This window comes from Lycium barbarum, chromosome 8, assembly GCF_019175385.1.
Source record: "Lycium barbarum isolate Lr01 chromosome 8, ASM1917538v2, whole genome shotgun sequence".
In the NCBI taxonomy this organism is placed as follows: Eukaryota; Viridiplantae; Streptophyta; class Magnoliopsida; order Solanales; family Solanaceae; genus Lycium; species Lycium barbarum.
This window is the reverse complement of record NC_083344.1, coordinates 9,195,893-9,211,820: the sequence shown is the minus strand read 5'-3', so window position 1 is coordinate 9,211,820 and position 15,928 is coordinate 9,195,893. Positions and strand designations below refer to the sequence as shown.

The 15,928-nt window shown below is 35.2% G+C and overlaps 1 pseudogene; it reads right to left on the bottom strand.

Moving 5' to 3' along the window:
• Positions 1-453: 453 nt before the first annotated feature.
• Positions 454-15,672, bottom strand: LOC132604990 (UDP-glucuronic acid decarboxylase 6-like; annotated as a pseudogene).
• Positions 15,673-15,928: the final 256 nt, after the last annotated feature.

Below are 15,928 nucleotides of genomic sequence, written 5' to 3'. Positions count from 1 at the left end.
GTACTGATGTCTTATCCCAACAATAATTATTAGAGAAAAGAAAAAAGAAAGAAAGAGAAACTTAAAACTTTGCATTGAATAATTTAACAATATACACAAGGTTGAACAACCCAAAAGCCGCTAGATTATGAAATGAGTAACTCCGCACAATTACCTTCATTTAAAACTTTGCATTGAATAGTTTAACAAAATACACAAGGTTGAACAACCCAAAAGCCGCTAGATTATGAAATGAGTAACTCAGCACAATTACCTTCAAAATCTTTGTGCCAGAAAAAAAAAGGTATAGAAAGTATTAGAAAATTGCAGAAGCATATTGCTATGAGAAATATACCATGACTAGATCATAAAATAGAGTACAAAGATGAAAGTGTTCACAAGGATAGAAAAAAAAATATTGCATCACATATTGGTTGGATAGTTTAGCATGCAAAATTCTTGTCACTTTTCTCTTCATATCTTCTTTGATACCCCAAGTCTTAGTCTAAAATCCTCTTCAATCAGTTTAAGGCCATTGAGCAATTTGATTTTTGGTTCCCATCCTAAGAGTTCTTTCACCTTTGTGATGTCTGGTTTCCTTTGTCACGGATGCTCAGGTGTATTTTCCACCCTTTTTATCTCGACCTCAGGACTGATAAGCTGCAATATCAAAAATACATTAGCTTTCTTTGTGTGATACTTGGGACCAAGAAAGTAACTTTGTATAGATAGCAAACTAGTTTTTGTTGCATTAAAATAATTGAACTTAATTCACTATAACAGTAAAATCTATACTATTTTGTCACATCGAAGTAGTTGAACTACATGTGAATTTCAAAAGGATCAAGTGACTAACCTCCTTCACTAGCTCCGCAAGTTCAATCATGGTCAATTCACCTGGACAACAAGTTGGTAAGAAAGTTTTCACAATGTTATATGTTATATGATTAAGCATAATATCGTCTTTAAATCAAAATTTGACAATCACTAGGATTTCCAAAGTTGATTAGCCCTGTATTCTCCCCTTCCATAAGCCAAATGAGCCCATCAACCTTAAAAAAATAATTTAAATAAAAATAAACATCATATTTGAGTACTAAAAGGATCAAACCCCGAAGGGAAACAAAAGTAATTGCAGTACCATGTCAGAGACATAATAGAAATTGTGAATCTGTGTCCCAGGATCTTGAACTGTTAATGGTTCTCCACTAAAAAAAAGGTAATAGAAATTAGAGTAAATACTAGTAACTATAAAGTCAAAAGTTCAGGAAACTTAAGCAGGACATTTATCAGCATAACACAGGCTGGTGATAATGTATGGATTGTAGTGTCAGTGTTTTAACTCCAAAGAAGTTGATGCAATGTTATGAGATGTAGTAGTTGTTGTTATGAAATGTAGTAGCTGAATTAGTTAGTTAGCTAATGTAGCAAAGTTAGTTGGTATTGTTCAAAAGTTAGTTACAAGCCCAGAAATCAGTTACAGGTTAGCATAACAGTTGACAGCTGTGTAGTTGATTAGATTCACTTCATAAATACCTTGTAACTCATACAATCAATCATCAATGAATTTAAATTTTCTCATATCTCTCTAAGTATTTCTCTCTCTAACTAAATATCTTGGTTGAACTCTGAACTTAGCTTACAATTCTTCAAGTTCCCAACTTTTAAAGCTGTTAATTCAAATTTGATTGCACTTTGTGCATCATTTGGTATCAGGGCTGTCGATTCTCGACAGTGATTATGACTAGAAGTAATGAAATTGTGACTAAAATCAAGAATCAAGATAAACCACCAGAAGAAATGGAAGATCAGATGTCAAAAATCCAAGATCACTTGCAGAAATTAATCGAGGGAATGGCTAGTATGAACAATCGAATGTGCAAGCTGATAAGAAATTGAGTGAATTGAGGGCCACCATTAATCAGATAAACCCTAGGGGAAAGGAGCAAGAAATAGGGAGAGCTGAGTCTTCCTCAGTTGATAGAAACTGTCCAATAGAGGTGCAACCTGAAGTTCGAACTAAGAAGAACCATAATGGGCATACACACAATGGTAAATTCTTTACTAGATACTCTAGATTAGAGTTTCCTAAGTTTTCAGGTCATGACTTGAGAACCTGGTTGTATAAGGTTGATCAATTCTTTGCCATGGATGAGGTTCTATTTGATCAAAGAGACTAGAAATTTTGTTTTAGATCCTACTTGGACTGAAACTGTTTTAGCCTTAAATGAAAGATTTGGGGGAGTAATTTGAGGATCATAAGGAGTCAATGAAGAGTCTGACTCAGACTAGTAGTGTGAAGGAGTACCAATCTGAGTTTGATAGGTTGTTAACTAGGGTGGTGTCCACCTGTCAACTGAAAACACTATTAGTTGCTTTTTGGGAGGGCTTAAACCTGAATTGGATAAGGTTGTTAAGATCCAGTCACTAAAGACATTAATGCAGGCTTATAAGATTGCTAGGTTGCAAAAAGAAGTTTTTGAAGCTCAAGCCAAGAGTTAGGGTTTAAAACCTATAGTCAGACACTCACAAGCCCCTATATTACCACACCTAATAAATTCAAACACCAGAATTTCCAAAAACCACCTGTCCCATATTCAACATTCAAAAAACCAGTTGAGTCACAACAAACAAGGCCTAATAGAATTCTTGGTAGAAGGTTGACTGCTGCAGAAATGGATGAAAAGAGGGCTAATGTTACACCTCGTAGTTTCGTACGTTGAAATTTATAAGTATTGATGGTTGTTTTAAGTATGGTTATTGGAGTTACCTTCAAGGATATATAAGATTATATGCACCAACCTTATGGTTACAAGGGTTTAAGTTTATATAATAAGCTACGGGAGACTCCGGGACCAAGCAAATCGAAGAAAATAAATTTGTCGAAAATTTGGAAAAACAAAAGTTGGCAGAATTTTGGGTCAACTTTGGAGGGGTATATCTCCAGGTATATTAGGAGTTTTAAAGTGTTTCAAAATCCTAAAATGAAGTTTGTCGAGTCTAGTTTCCAATGCAACAAACCGCTCATCGATACGATGTTGGAGTAGTGAATTATGGACGTTACAAGTTAGGCGGGCAGAGCAGTGTCGCGCTCTGCTACAGTGCTACAGTGCCACCGACTTCAACCCACTATGTAAGGGCTAAAGCCCCTCATTTTCAGTCCACAACACTCCAAATATTTCCCAAATTTTCTGAAAAATTCTCCCAACTTCCGCCCACTAAATTTTAATGCAAATTAAGTGAAATCTCCAGATTTAGGTCCGGATAACGTATAGTTGTGATTATAATATCGTATTGCGGCGAATCTTGGCTTGGAATTAGGGTGATAACTGAAGATATTGCGGTTCTAGCGAGTGAAAGGTGTGAATCTTACCTTTTTTATATTGATTTAAACTTATTTACGGAGGAAAGGTTATTAAATGATCATATAATGAATTTGTGGGTGGAGGAATTGGATAGAACATTGTGTGGGACGTTTTATGGAATATATTAGTGTCGATAATATTGTGGTTGATGTTGGTATTATTGTTGGTTGCTGGATTATGATTTCGGGCTAGGCATATGAACAGGGGAGATGCTGCCCGAATTTCGACAGATCCTAAAGGGATTTTATTTAAATGCTTGAGACAAGTGGGTGACAACGCGCCTAATGATAGTATGAATGGTTTATGTGTAGATTTGCGAGATTGGAAGAATAAACGTTAAGTGACCAAGGAAACCGAAAGGTATGTATGGCTAAACCCTTTCTTTCTAAAGGCATGATTCCTTGTTTTAAACCTTTGTACCATATCTATAATATCCTTGCCTCCACAAATGCTAGAAGCCTATTAATCTCATGATCCTTACGATATTATTGAGCTTATTCATGATCTTGAGACTATTCTTTGTGATTGATCTCACCTCATAATACTTGTTCTTTCGAGGTGAGATATAGCGATGATGATTATATTTCTAATGCTATCTAAGTTCATGGTTCTCGATACTCTCATGACACTATCGATTTCATCTTACTATGGTTGATCCTTTAAGGAATGATATAGTGATAATGATAATGCTAATTATGATGTTGATTTCATTTATGTATTTTTTTTTAATGTTTATATATGTATGTATGTATGCATTGCACTCCTACTGATCAGTTGGGTATGACACCGAGTCCCGAAAGGACCAAATACAGATGGCACCGAGTCCTGAAAGGGCCGGGTACAGATGACACCGAGTCCCGACAGGGCCGGGTATCGATATGATAGATGTATGTACAGTAAATGTATGTGAATGCAAATGTGTATATATTGTGTATGGATATGTATGAAATGTTTTTTTTTCCTATAAACAAGTTAATTTACGTGACAGAGGTCTGAGAAAGTGTACGAAGTATAATTACTCACCTTATCTTTTGCTATCTTCATTTTTATATCATGTTACTATTCATGCCTTACATACTCAGTACATTGTTCGTACTGACGTCCCTTTTTGTGGACGCTGCATTCATGCCCGCAGGTGTAGATAGACGAGACGAAGATCTTCCACCGTAGGTTGCTTCAGGTACTAGTTATGTTTAGTGGCTCCACTTCTTCCTGGAGCATTGCCGAGCCTATATATATATATATATATATATATATATATATATATATATATATGAATTGCATTAAGGGTATGTCGGGGGCCCTATCCTGACTTGTATATTTCAGTCATGTTCATAGAGGCTTTGCAGGCAGTTCCTGTGTATAGCTTAGTTATGTTGTGTCGGTAGTTATGTTGGCATCGTAGCTCATTGCACATATATTTATGCATGATATTATGTTCATATTTAGCCCTTAGCCGTATTTTTACCATTTGAGACAAGAAGGATGCAAGTTATAAGTTGGTTCACTCGGTTCCGGTAGGGTGCCGGGTGCCAGTCACGCCTTACCAAGGGTGGGGTATGACATAAAGGTCTTTGTTTTTTCTGTGATGAGAAATATATACCAGGACATAAGTGCAATTCTAACAAACAAATTTATATGGTAGAAGTAATGGATAGAGATACAGTTCTTGAGGAAGCAATAGAGGAACCAGTACCAGAGGTTATTGAAGAAGTAAATGAATTCATGACCATATCATTACAAGCTTTTACTAGTGTAACATGATACCAAACCATAAAGGTAGTTGTTTGTCATGAAAAGAGATCCTTGCAAGTCCTTATTGACACAAGAAGCACACATAACTTTATTGACCAAGAAATGGCCAAGATGTTAGGCTATCAAGCAAGCACCATCATGGCATAATCAGTCAGTGTTGCTGATGGAAGGAAGGTGCAAACAACTTCAGTTTGCAGAAATCTTCAATGGCTTCTGCAACGTAATATATTCAGTTCTGATTTCTTATTGCTATCTTTGGGCAATGTAGATATTGTTTTAGGCGTGCAATGGTTAAATATTCTGGGTAGAATATTATTTGACTTCAAGAACAGAACTATTGAGTTTATGTATTAAGGCAAGAAACATGTCTTGAGAGGAGCAAGTAGTCAATTAAAATCAACTAAGGCCAAGACAGTGAATAGAATTAAAGGAGGGGATACTCAGTTTTTTATGTTGACATTGACATCTGGTGAAGAAGAGGGAAGTCGTTTTCATAATATTCATGTTGCTCAGAGTGATTCAATTGTCCCTGAGTTATCTGGTTTGATTGATCAGTATGCTAGTATTTTTGCCTTGCCTATTACTCTTCCACCCCATAGAGGTTCTTTTGATCATAAAATACCATTGGTGGAACCTGCAAATCCAGTAAACAAGAGGCCTTATAGATATCCTGGAGTCAAGAAGGACATTATAGAAAAGTTGGTGCAAATGATGCTTGACCAGTGAGTTATATTGCATAGCACAAGTCCTTATGCATCTCCAGTCGTATTGGTTGGTAAGAAGATGGTAGCTGGAGACTATGTGTTGATTACAGGGAATTGAACCAACTGACCATAAAGGACAAATTTCTTGTACCTATTATACATGACTTGTTGGATGAATTGGGGGGTGCAATGGTGTTTTCTAATATTGATCTTAGAGCTAGTTATCACCAGTTGAGGATGTTCGAAAATGATACCCATAAAACAGTTTTTAAAACACATGAAGGGCATTATGAATTCCTGGTTCTGCGTTTTAGCTTAACCAATGCCCCATCTTCATTCCAAAACCTCATGAATTCAGTCTTCAGACCATTGTTAGGGAAGACAATACTAGTTTTCTTTGATGATATATTGATATATAAAAAGTGCATGACTGATCATATTGAGCATGTGAATGTTGTTTTTGAACTGATGCAGAGGTTCCAATTGTATGCTAAGATGTCTAAGTGTGCATTTAAAGTGCCTAAGGTGGAGTATTTGGGTCATTTTATCAGTAAAGAAGGAGTATCTACTGATCCTAGAAAAATTATAGCAGTTGAGCGATGGACTTAGAGGTTTTTTGGGCCTTGCTGGTTATTATAGGAGATTTATCCAATGGTATGGTGCTATATGTAGACCATTACATGAGCATGGTTACGCATGGACTCCTGATGCTACTGCTGCTTTTGAAAGGTTGAAGCAATCCTTGATTTCTGCTGCTGTATTAGCAATGCCAGACTTTTCTCCAAACCATTCTTGGTTAAGACTGATACTAATGGCAAAGGGATAGGAGTTGTTTTAATGCAACAAGGGTATCCTATAGCTTATTTTAGCAAATCGCTAGCACCTAGACAACAAGCAATGTCTATTTATGATAGGGAACTATTAGCTCTCATTTTTGTTGTTACTAATTGGTCACACTACTTGTTGGGTAAACCATTCGTTGTTAAAACTGATCAAAAAGCTTTGAAGCATCTGCTAAAGCAACACATCCTCACTGATTTCCAAATAGCTGGCATCTCTAAATTAATGGCATTTGATTTTAATATTGAGTACAAAAAAGGTGCAGAAAATAAAGCTGTAGATGCTTTATCCAGGGAATCTACATCTGAACTATTGGCTATCTCCTTATTAGTTCCACATGATTCCTTATATAATCTAATCAAGGAAACTTGGACTTCTGATCGTGCTTTGCTGAACCTTATTGCTAGATTGCAGACTCAGCCTTTTAAGTCATTCATTTGGTGTAATGATCAGTGGAGATGGAAGGGTAGATTGGTGGTTGGTGTTGATCACTCTCTGAGAACTACTATAATTGATTTGTGGCATTCTTAATGTGGACACTCTGGTATGGATTCTACTTTGAAAAGACTACAATCATTGTTCTATTGGAAATCTATGGCTACATATATCAAATAATTCATCAATAAGTGTGATGTGCGTCAAAGACATAAATATGATGCCTCTGCATATCCTGGGTTGTTGCAACCTCATCCTATTCCTGATGGTGTATGGGCAGATATTTGTTTAAATTTTATTGAAGGGTTACCTAAATCTAATGGTAAGGATGTCATCTTGGTGGTGGTGGACAGGTTAAGCAAATATAGTCACTTCATAAGCTTAAACCACCCTTATACTGCTCAAATAGTTGCTCAGTCTTTCTTTGAAAATGTTTTCAAACTCCATGGGTGGCCTGCTACAATCACAAGTGATAGAGATCCCGTTTTTCTCAGTAAATTTTGGCAAGAGTTATTTACTTTACAAGGGGTTCAACTTCAAAGATCCACTGCCTATCACCCTCAAACAAATAGGCAAACTGAGGTTCTCAATAGGACTTTGGAGACTTATCTGAGATGCTTTTGTTCTGAAAATGCTCATACTTGGTCTAAGTTCTAACTATTAGCTGAATGGTGGTACAACCCTACTTATCACACTTGCATCAAATGCAGTCCTTATGAAGTTCTTTGGTCAGAAACCACCTCTCCATCTCCCTTAGCTTACTGGTGGATCTTCTTCTGAAATGGTAAACAGATCATTGGTTGCTAGAGAATCCATCATCCAGCTTCTAAAGTTTCACATTCTTAGAGCTTAACAAAGGATAAAGGATTTAGCTGATAAGCACAGATCAGATAGGAGTTTTGAAGTAGGTGATTGGGTGTATCTCAAACTACAACCCTACAGACAAATTTCTGTTGCTACTAGACTATTCAGCAAGTTGGCTGCTAAGTATTTTGGCCCTTATCCCATTGATGCAAAAATTGGCCCTGTTGCATATAGGGTCTTACTTCCTGCTGATGTTCAAATCCTCAACACCTTTCATGTGTCCCAATTGAAGAAGTGTCATGAAGTGCCTACCAGTATCGACCATCCTCATGTTTTTCATCTATCGAGTCCTTATTACCCCTCCCCAAAACTGGTGTGAGATAGCAGACTTATAAAGAGAGGAAATAAAGTTGTTGCTCAGGTGTTAGTGAAATCGACAGATATTGATGCTTATCAAGCTACTTGGGAATATCTTACTGATTTGAAACACATATTTCCTGCTTTTCAGTCTTGAGGTCAAGCTTGTACTTCTATAGGGGGGTATTGATGCAATGTTATGAGATGTAGTAGCTGTTGTTATGAAACGTAGTAGCTGAATCAACATCTAATTAGGTGTATTAGTTAGTTAGCTGATGTAACAAAGTTTGTTAAAGTCCCAAAGTTAGTTACAATCCCAGAAATCAGTTAGAGGTTAGCATAGCAGTTGACAGCTGTGTAATTGATTAGATTCACTTCATATATACCTTGTAACTCATACAATCAATCACCAATGAATATACATTTTTTTCATATCTCTTTCAATATTTCTCTCTCTAGCTAAATATCTCAGTTGAGCCCTGAACTTAGCTTACAGTTCTTCAAGTTCCCAACTTCTAGATCTGTTATTTCGAATTTGATTGCACTTTGTGCATTACAAGTTAGTTATGTTATTTGATCCTCCAAAGATGCCACATCCGTATCAGATCCTCCACAAATACATAATTCTTGGAGGATCCAAGACAGCTCGGTGGCCTTTTTAGAGAGTCCGAGCAACATAGATTTATAGACATGATTTTGAAGATCAAACCGAACCAAAATTATTCAGCTTATATTACTGTTGGAAATAATAACTATTGGTTCGGGTCCACCCATAAGGAGTGCTAATTAGCCTATTCTCCTTCTAAACCCTAGCCTATAATGTATAAATGTGTATTTTGGGTGTTTGAAAAGATAGGTTTTTCCACCATTAATATGACGGCTAGAGTTACCGTTGTACAAAAAAATCTTTTAAGGATTTTTAGGCTGTGGAAATAAGGAAATTCATCCGCTCCATGACAATTTCTGACGACTGGTGACACAAGTCATGATTTCTGTAGACCCGCTTCCACTAAAGAGACACCGGTAAGTCTACTAACAAGGAATTTTTGGTTAAATACTATACTCTCTCCGGTCCAAATAATTGAGGTTTTAAGCTTAGGCACATAGATTAAGGAACTCACTAACTCCTAAAAGTTAAGGGGGCTTTTGACTAAGATACCCTTAATTATGATATTCTTTTGTTTTTAGGTTGACATAGTTATTACGGGGATATGAGAATATATAAAGGGCAAATTTTGAAAAGAGAACTAAACATTTATATTGATTTTGTGAAACATCAATTATTTTGGATCAAGTTTTAGGAATTTTTGACCAAAATAATACATTATTTAAAACAATTAATAAGAATAATACAATACTTTTAAAATTTTAAAAAATAGAATAAATGTAGTTGTGAGTAACGTTTTAGATAATATTTTATTAAAATATTTTAACTGAAAAAAGTTCCGACCGGAATATGAAAATATAAAACGTAAATAGATAACGTTTTACAAATATTTCGTTACTGAGAGTAACAACTCTCTGATTCTATTAATTACTCTCTGCTAAAGTACAATTTGTGGGTCCAAGATGACTTTCATTTCTCTCACACCTTTTTTCTATGTTTATTTTCTTACTTTTTTCTTACAAAAGTGAGAAGTCTCCTATACAGTGGCGAAGTCAGATATTTTACTAAGGGGTGTCAAAATATAAAAAGATAGATACACGTAAAATATAAGGGGAGTAACATATAGTATTTACGGAAAAGGTTAAAATATGCCATCTAACTATCGGAAATGACTCATTTATGCCACTCGTCAATAGTTTGGCTCATTTATGCCATCGAACTATCAGGAATGACTCATGCATGCCATTTTTCAATAAAGTCGGTTTTACAATACCAGATATGACACTTGGTCACCAATTAGAGGTCCACGTCATTTAATTAAACCAACACAAATTAAATCCTAAATTAAACTAAAACTCGACCCACAAATCTATGTTGGTTTAATTAAACGACATGGACCTCTAATTGGAGGAAAAGTGTTATATCTGATATTGTAAAACCTGCGTTAATGAAAAATGGCATGGATGAGCTATTTCTGATAGTTCGATGGCATAAATGAGCCAAACTATTGACGAATGACATAAATGAGCCATTTTCGATAGTTCGATGACATATTTGAGCCTTTTCCGTAGTATTTATACACAAAACTAAAATTTTGACCTACCTAGACATTGTAATTTTCGGCTAAGGGGTGTCAATTGATACCCCCTTAGCATAAGGTGGCTCCGCCACTGCTCCTATAGTACAATGTATATTATAGTTTCTACACAATTTCCTAAGATAAAAGATAAAATTGAAGACCATTCAATTTAAATAAACATATGTAAAATTTATTCGGTTGTGAAATTTGATTGATCTAAACTGTATGACTTGTTGTTCCTTGTGGCCGAAGTGCATTATTGTCATTACATATTTCGAAAAAGTATGCAAAGATATTTGTTTAGCATATTATAATTACAGTGCAACTTTAAATATCATCTTTGATTGTAAAAGTATTATTAATTACAAAGAGATATATATTTCAAAAAATGAAAATAAATTTTAATTAAATAAACTTTAGTGACACAAGTATGTATATTAAATAAACTTTTTTTTTTTCAGTTGAAGAAGTAAATGAGAATTAATGTGTGGTTAGGAAAAGGAAAACGAGTGATAGACTTCTATGGAACTTAAATCTCCACTTTTTTTGGTGCAAATTTAATTTGTTGTATATCATTTTTGTGTAGTTTGTTAGAAAGAAATAAAAAAGAGAGCAATAGGAGAAAAAAAAGTAAGAAAAGAACACATAAAAAAGGAGTGAGAAACGAAAAACACTTGGACTCACAAGTTTTACTTTAGCAGAGAATATTTAATAGAATCAGAGAGTCGTAACCCCCAGAAACGAAATACTTGTAAAACGTTACTCACAATTACGTTTTGTGTTTTAATTATTCCGTCTGTCTAACTTTTTCCGTTAAATTTTTGAAATAAAATATTACCTAAAACGTTACTCACAACTACGTTTATTCTATTTCTGTAAATTTTAAAAATATTGTATTATTCTTGTTAATTATTTGAAATAATGTATTATTTAGGTCAAAAGTTCAACTTTTAGAGGCTAAAACCTCAATTATTTTGCACCTGAGGGAGTAGTAACACCAGCCTTTTCTCTCTCTATGGTAGTGCAGGTGTTCAAAGGAGAAAAACATGAAGATGGCTACAACTGAATGTTGTACATATCACTATAATGATATTGAACAGAACTTACCGAAGTGCTTGTGCTATAAAATTGCTGACAATGCGCCCATCATCAATATTCATTCGAGGGCTATATGCATTGAATGTTTTAGCAATGCGGATTTCTGGTCCAGTACACAGATAACAATGCGTAATGAATGATTAAAGTTGAAAGCAACACGAAAATTGGCTGAAGAAACACCAGATTACCAATCTCATGCTGTCTATGGTAGTCGAACATCAATGTCTCTGCCACACGCTTCCCCTCGTCATAGCAGCTCCTAACTCCTATACACAATGAAACTGCATTATTAGGGATATACTTCTCAGAGGCGCTTAAATGTTAACTCATTATACCATGATTGTTGGTTGACTATGTGATCATCTTTTAAGGGATAATTATCTTTTTGGGCCGCCCTAAAAAGGAGTAGCCGACAGATGTATATGTTTTGCGTATTAAGTGTAAATATAAATATGATATACATATTGTAAACATAAATATACATATAATATACATAATTATACATGATCATTGCATATGTTCTGTATATTTTGCTAGAGCCCGTAATTAATTTCGACCGGTGGGCCAAAAATGAAAAAGACCCTTTTCTTGATTCATTATCTGATTTTAGTGTACTGCTTATCACTTAAGTTTTGTTCAAATAGATTCTCGACTTTATCAATGCAATTTTGTGAAAACTAAGTAGGCCAGGAAGATAGATAGAGCAACTTGGCAAGTTTAATCCGTAAGCATCACCATAAAAGCAATTGCATGTCTTCTTATTAACAACAACTAGATGTATAAGTGGGGTAGAGAACAAATTAACGCACAAAGAACAACATACGGTCTTTAGGTACAAAAAGAGTAACACAGAAATAAGAATTATGGTGCAGATCTATAATTTGACTTGAAATTCAAGAACAACGAGGACGAATCGAGCTCGGTGAAAGTAGTTCACTTTCATAGCATATTGTGCAGCCGTTTTTTGATCTCATAGCATATTAAGCAATACAAAATTGTCTTTCTTAAATCTTCTACGCCGCATATGCCATTATGCTTTTACAGAAATGCTTAAGTTGAGAGAGACATACCGCTCGCGTTAACGTTGCCCCAATAGTTTTCAGGTTGGGGATGGACAAGAGGATCTCCATAAACCTTTGAGGTCGATGTGAGTAGAATCCTGTATATCGTTACAGAAAATGATTTAAGTACAAGCCAGAGAAATCAGGTCATCTAGATGTATTTTTCAATCTTCTAACCTTGCTCCAACGCGCTTTGCTAGCCCCAACATGTAACATTAGTCTTGATTGTCTATCGACCAAAAAAATAAAAATAAAAAATAAAAAATAAAAAAAATAAAAAAGAAGAAGAAAAAAGCATCATAAGTTGATAAGAGTTGTTTCTACCGATCTTTGGAGAAAAGCGTGTCAAAATGTCCATACTAAATTTTAAACTACTCTCATTGCAGCCTCAGCAGCAGATAGCATTGTAATCCATTCTATCATCGTAGTGTTGTGGAGGGTGACACCTGTTCTCCAATGCGATGAAAGCTGCTGGGCTGTAGCTTCGTGTTTATCCAATATTTTATTATCAATTCTTTCTCATAGACATCATTCATTTAGGCTTTTGAGGTTATGCATCAGCCTGTTGTCGCTTTGGTTGAAAGAGAGTGAGCAAAGGCGAGAAACGCTTTTCTCTTTTTTGTAGAGAGTGTATATTAGAAGTGTTGCATTTTAGTCTTCCTTCAGCAAGAGGATGGACTATTGGTTATTATGGTTTGCTGAGCGTTGTTCTTCATCAAATGAGTTTTACGCTCAACGGTTGTCAGGGAGACACTCTTGTCACAGTTTTGGTCAGTCATATTGGAATTCTTTATATTGTGGGATGGTACAAAGATTAAATTATAAATGGTGATTATTTGTTGCTTTGAAAAAAAAAAAAAAACTCTCAAGACTAAAAGGACTATCAATATGACGTCAAAAGAGAAAACCTGTATGCAGCGGCTACGAATTTATACTCTCTTTTTTATTTTTATGCAAATGAATCAGTACAAAAGAAGCCTAGATTTACTCTTTCTCAAAAGAGTGACAGTAAATATTGATGGATAAACTAAAGCTGTTCTGCACAAAGAATATATCAATGAGTGATAACATAAGAGTATGCTGAATTCAAATTAAAGACTTGCAGTGTAATTTTACAAATCAAAACGTACCTTAACAGGATTGTGCTTGTAGAAGATCGGAGAAGTAGGGCATGCAAGATGATATATTTGGTCAACTTCAACCAACAAGGGCTCCGTGACATCTACAATGGTGAATATAGTGTTGTCAAATGCTCATTTAAGGCGTGCTTAAGCCCTGAAGCCTAGAAACGATTAGGGAGGGCGTTTTGACTCGCTTAAGTTGTTCTTTAGTGTAGGCAAGGCACTAAGGCGTATGCCTCCTTCCCCATGAATTCTATCGTGAATCCGGTGTTATTAAATAACAAATAAAATCGGCAAATAAGTATATTAGTTGCTAAGGAAAAAATTATGAATGAGTTTGTAAGTTGTTTCATGAATTAGACATATAGTGTTATTTTCATTGCCAATCTTTACTAAAGCCCATACTTTAATTGCGCTTTGCGCTTATAGACCTTGGAGCACTTTTTAGAGCTTTTCGACTTTGACAACACTGGGTTGTTAGTAACTACTAAAGAAACAAGGCGGAGGGGAAAAAAGATAGAGCTCCCTTACCTTCATACTCCCTTCATTTCAATTTATGTGAATCCATTTAACTGGGCATAAAGTTTAAGAAAATAGAGAAGACTTTTAAACATGTGGTATTAGATGAATCACATATATTTTGTGTGGCTATAAATCATTGCATAAAGGTAAATTGTTTCCAAATATAGAAAGAGGTCATTCTTTTTTGCATGGACTAATAAGGAAATAGGTTCACATAAATTGAAACAGAGGGAGTAATAATTGGCAAAAATGTCCAGCACAAATGTTCACCAAATCATTTTATATCAGTAGTAGGTAGTCCTTGATATGCTTTAGACTGGATAGCTACTTTTGTTTAGAGATAAAATTTTGCTAGATTGTCAGACCAAGATAAAACTTGTATTCTCCTGGCACGTATGTTAGGTACTTCATCCTGAACTCTAAACATCTATGACTAGTATATGAATGGTGAAAAAATGAAAGGATACCATGACGCTTAAGCTCGAATCTTGGATGACCGATCCATTTGCTAGGACTATCCTTTGAACTGATGAAAAGATTGTCCACAACAATAACCTACAGAATCATACAGAAAAATTTGCTCAACTAAAGTATTTCTTTAAGAAAGACGGTTTATTTAAGAATATTAAAAGTGGATAAGTTCGAGTATAGAAAGTATCTCATTCTTTTCATTCTCCATCAGTTTGTCCACTAGGTGGGACCAATAAATCCAGCTCCTCCAGTGACCAAAATTCTCATGTTAGGCTGTCATTTGGGAAAAGAATGTATTAGCAAAGAGGTCAGCTATGAAAGTTAGAACCAAGTCAAGCCCTAGTGTTATGGTTTGCATAATGAAAACTAGTAATACGGTGAGACCATTCGACGAATCATTAACAAAGTCTGCGGTGCCAAATTTCATAGCTGCATTATTACTAGCTATTCAGCAGAAAAAGAAGATAGACGGTGCGAGTAGGTTAAAAGATAACTTTTTGTACACATTTAAAATGTCAAATCCTCTTGACACAAGGAAGCTTCTAGTGAACAGACAAATGTGATTCAAAAGTTGCTTTAGGTTGTAGGTTTGAATTCCAAGTGTATCATTCTTGCAATTTTGGAATCCCCTTATTAGAATTCCAAGTTTTTCATCCTTGAATCTTTTTTAATTCTATTGTTAGAATTTCCAATTCCGTCACTGTTTTATGAAAGGGTGGTACCAGTTTTTTTCTGGTGTGTGTGAACAAACATTGGTAGCTAAAAAAGTAAGTTACTTGTAAGGTGTTGGATACTCTTAAGTCTTAATAGTCCTTTGGAAAAAACCGCAAGATTGGCCCAAAGCGGAAGAGTATCCTTAGGCTGTTTTAGTCCAACAAATTTACCTGAAACAACTTTGAGAAACGCAATGGAGATGGTGTTGGAGGAGGCTTTGTTGTTGTTTGTTGCTCTCCATTTGAAAAACTCTTTGTCATTCATGATAGAATCTAAGAGTCCACCAAACAATATAGAGAATCAGGTTCTCTATCTGTTCCCTCAAGTAAGACAAAAAGTAAATAGCACAAGATATTTACATGAAAAACTCCTTGCTCAACAGACTAAAAATTACGACCTACCCCAGTAGGATTTCCAACTTCACTAAACTGAGCAACTTCAGATTACAACTTAGCAACCTAGGGATTAACTTCTTAATCCCTCACCCATTATAGTAACTCTATTGTATGCCCTTTA